This window comes from Oncorhynchus keta, chromosome 34, assembly GCF_023373465.1.
Source record: "Oncorhynchus keta strain PuntledgeMale-10-30-2019 chromosome 34, Oket_V2, whole genome shotgun sequence".
Classification (NCBI taxonomy): Eukaryota; Metazoa; Chordata; class Actinopteri; order Salmoniformes; family Salmonidae; genus Oncorhynchus; species Oncorhynchus keta.
In genome coordinates this window covers 32,467,936-32,472,141 of record NC_068454.1, presented here as the reverse complement: position 1 = coordinate 32,472,141, position 4,206 = coordinate 32,467,936, and positions in this window count along the sequence as shown.

Genomic DNA, 4,206 nt, shown 5'->3' with positions numbered 1-4,206 from the left:
TATAACACACAGACACAGCAGTAGGGAGTGTAACACACAGACACAGCAGTAGGGAGTGTAACACACAGACACAGCAGTAGGGAGTATAACACACAGACACAGCAGTAGGGAGTGTAACACACAGACACAGCAGTAGGGAGTGTAACACACACAGCAGTAGGGAGTGTAACACACAGACACAGCAGTAGGGAGTGTAACACACAGACACAGCAGTAGGGAGTATAACACACAGACACAGCAGTAGGGAGTGTAACACACAGACACAGCAGTAGGGAGTGTAACACACAGACACAACAGTGGGGAGTGTACACACAGACACAGCAGTAGGGAGTGTACACACAGACACAGCAGTAGGGAGTGTACACACAGACACAGCAGTAGGGAGTGTACACACAGACACAGCAGTAGGGAGTGTACACACAGACACAGCAGTAGGGAGTGTACACACAGACACAGCAGTAGGGAGGGGGAACACTAACGTGGGAACACTAACGTGGGAACACTAATGAAGCTGCAGTCATGATCCAGGTCCAGGCAGAGTTAAGAGTTTCCAGAGGGTATTAATGTGTTCCCTACAGTTCCCTTTACTACTCTCTGTTGTTTATTCTCTCTCCATCTTCCATTTGATTCTTCTTCTTCTCTCTTTCTAAGGATTGTGGAAGTCATGGATTGGTGATTGGTTGCCTGAAGGGCAGGTGTGAACTTGCTGGTTGAATACACTGACCTCTGTGCTGCTAGCCTGCTGCTGAACAAAGTTACCATTGATTTATTGTGAATTAATTACAGACAGGATATTTCCGGATCAATAACAGAGAAGCATGCATTTGAATTCATTGGTTGTAGGGTTTCTACAGACAAGTAAGTCAGTCCCACCCTCTTGTGAGTCATTTATGGTTCTGAAACACTTTACTGCATCCATCACCAATATCCATTCATGTTTGGTTCATATTCAACCCTAGAGGAATCCGAATCCCTGAGCACGGTTACATGCACACAATAATACAATTATTGTGGATAGTCAGATTAATATATAGTTCATTTAAAAAGTTGACATGCTTTGCAAGAATGAGTATTTCCCTATAATCCTGTTTACATGGACACATCTGAAATGAGGCTACTCGATGGGACTTTTGATAAATGACAATCAAAATAAACCTACCACAGTGACTATGTTATTTTTGATTCTGACCTCAGGCATAAAGTTTGTATGTGAAAACTATTTCTAAGATGCATACTTTGAGTTTTTCCAGACTCACTTCTCCTGCGCATACCGGTGCTGGCACACGCACAGATCAAATACACCGCTTGAAATCCGATGAAGCTGTTTTACAGGTCCTAATAATTAGAAAGATTGCTCAGAAAACCAGGTGTTTCTAGTCGGCGTATGCTTGCATCGATTTTGACCTTACGCTGATTAAGATAAGCAGAGTAAGGGGTTTAACATGACTATTGCCACACTCAGCCTACCCTAATCAGTTTAATATCGAATTATTAGCGTGCATTTAAATATACTCATAGAAATATACTGTTTATGTGGTCCATATGAATGTTGCCGGCTATGGAATCACTGGAATGGAATGTGTTTATGAGGGGACAGCCTTTCCTTCCCATAGTCCTCCAGGCTGAACCCTGGTAAAAATAATGTGACCTCTAACCTCAGATTCGACACAGGATTCGTTGGAGGGAGGGAGGGAGGGATTATGTAGCTCCAGCCAATGGGATGCCAACATCCTGTGAAATACATGGCGATGAGGAGTAGATATTTAGATAATACTCATCACAATCCAGCTATGCATGCCTGTCCTCCATGAATTGGTGAAAACATAACATAGCACACCATTTGATTGTTATCAACACAATCCAAGCAGGAGTCAAATTCCCAGAATATATTTTTATTTTTCTCTCTATCTGGCAGAGGTGGAATACTATTAGGCATGTAAAGGTCTATGTGCCCAGAGGGTGGAGATGGAGGCCTTATACTTTTGCAGGAAACAGGACTGACTGCTATCTCTCCTCTCCTTTCCTTTCCTCCGCCTCCTCTCTTCTCCTTTCCTCCCCCGTTTCCTCTCCTCTCCAGTCCAAACTTTCTCCATTATCATGCAGACTGGGTGCCTGTGTACCACACGCCCCACAATGTCTGGTTCCGTGTCTATCGCCCAGCCAGCTAGACAGGCAGTCAGTAATATGCAAGACCTCACTTTCCTCCCGTCCTCTGTGTCCTCTGCCCTTGCCTTCTGCTGATTTTGTATGCGTGGGACACGGCGTGTCACTAATAACAAACGATTACGGCCCATGCCAAACGCTGGGACCCTGGGACGTCTGCAAGCGATGGGAGACTGGAGACGCTTCTGTGTGCACTCAGCAAGAGTGATGGGACTGAGAGGGAACTCTTCAAAAGGCATCCAGGCACTCCAGTGATTTGGGCTGGGGTCCAAAGTTGGTGTGCCTTCAAAGGTGTCTCCTAGCCCAGGCAGCATCTGGAAGAGAGGAGCACCAGGTGCGGATCATAGGAGTTTTCTCAATTAGATTTGCTCAACTCTTGCGTCCTCTCTCCTCTGTCCTCCCTCGCCTCCTTTTGAAAAAGGTCAAAGGTAATTGAGGAAAATGAAACGAGAAGCTCTTTCTCCGCTCGCGCATCATCAGGCAAATTCTGTTTACGTGGGTGGATCCCAAAATAAATGTGTAAATTGATAAAAACAAATGAAGTTAGTTGTGCAAGACATGATATAGATAAAAGGGTAAGTAGAATATAGTTTTGAATGTGTGCATGCTTTTCTCCTCTGACAATATAACATCTGATTCAAAGGTGGTGTGGCAGATATCAGCACTCTTCCGCGGCAGGATACACTTGTGCTTCATCGTCAAAAGGAGGCTATCGAGGAGGGGAGGACCATGTTCCGAAATGACACATTCCTCTTATTACACGTATCGGTTCCGCGTTACGGAGGAGAGAGGACGGAGCAGATAAGATGGAGGACAGACTTTTGCCCAAGCAAGAAAAGGCCATAGACACACACAAACACATATGCGTGCATGCACACATACACACATGCACACACACACTGCTCACCACACATACCCCCCCCCATAGGCAAGAGTCAAGAGTTTCCTTTCATAATCGCCACCAGGTGATCGGATCCCTGACTCAACACCCTCACTGGACAACATGGATGAAAGCAGGGGATCACCTCCGTCACTCCTGGATCACCCCTACTGGCCAGGCACCCGCCGTGACCTTCATCTATGACCCCTAGCCGAGCGCTCTGATTGGTTCTTCCTTTTTTGCTTATTAAGAGCCAGTAATTAACATGTCTTATGCCTCTCTGACACTGCGTCGAATCTGAGGCGTGGAGAAAGAAGGGAGGGGAGGAAGGGGAGGGAAGGAAAGGAGGAGAGGACAGACGGGGGTGTTTGCTGGCAGAGGAGTGTGAAATCTGTTAATTAACGTGACCTCCCTTTGATCCGGGGAGAATACACACATGACATCTGAATTGGGCTGAGCAGAGGAGGGATGAGGAGACGCAGGGGGAGGTGCAGTGGAGGGGAGTAGCAAGGGGGCCCAGCACCGCCCAGCACCACCCAGCCCAGGCTTGCAGGGACTTGGCAAGTGGGTTTAACCCTGTGACTCCTGACTGCCAAGACAGAGGGGCTTAGGCTACGGCTTCACGAGGCTGAGCGAAAACAAACACCCCTCCCTTACTCATATGCTCCATCACTGCAGTCGAGCTTTCCCGCTTTGCATCATGGAAGTACAATGTAGGTCTGCCATGCGGTGCCATGTGGTGTGTTATATGTAGTTCTGTGTTTGATAACAAACACACCATTTCCTCTTCCCTGTGAACTTACACTTTCCAGCTCTGCAGTTTCCATTTGATCCTTTTAAGAAAAGAATTATACAATGTCTCCAAATTATTCTATTCTTTATTATCTGAAGCCTCCACTCTCACTCCTATTTCTACATATCCTATTCAACACCCGCCTCAGGCTTCTTCCTACAAGCCTCTCCTCATCCCTCCTAGCCCTACCTCTCTCTGTCTCTCTCTGTTTATCCCTCCCTCTCTCTCTTTCTGTTTATCCCTCCTCCTCCCTCTCTTCTCCGTCACCTCTCAGGCCACGCCAGTGGGACAGGTGGGGACCAGGCCGCCCCCTGCCACCATGCAGCGTGTCTGTGTCATGCCTTGAACGGGCAACCCCGTCCCCCCTCCT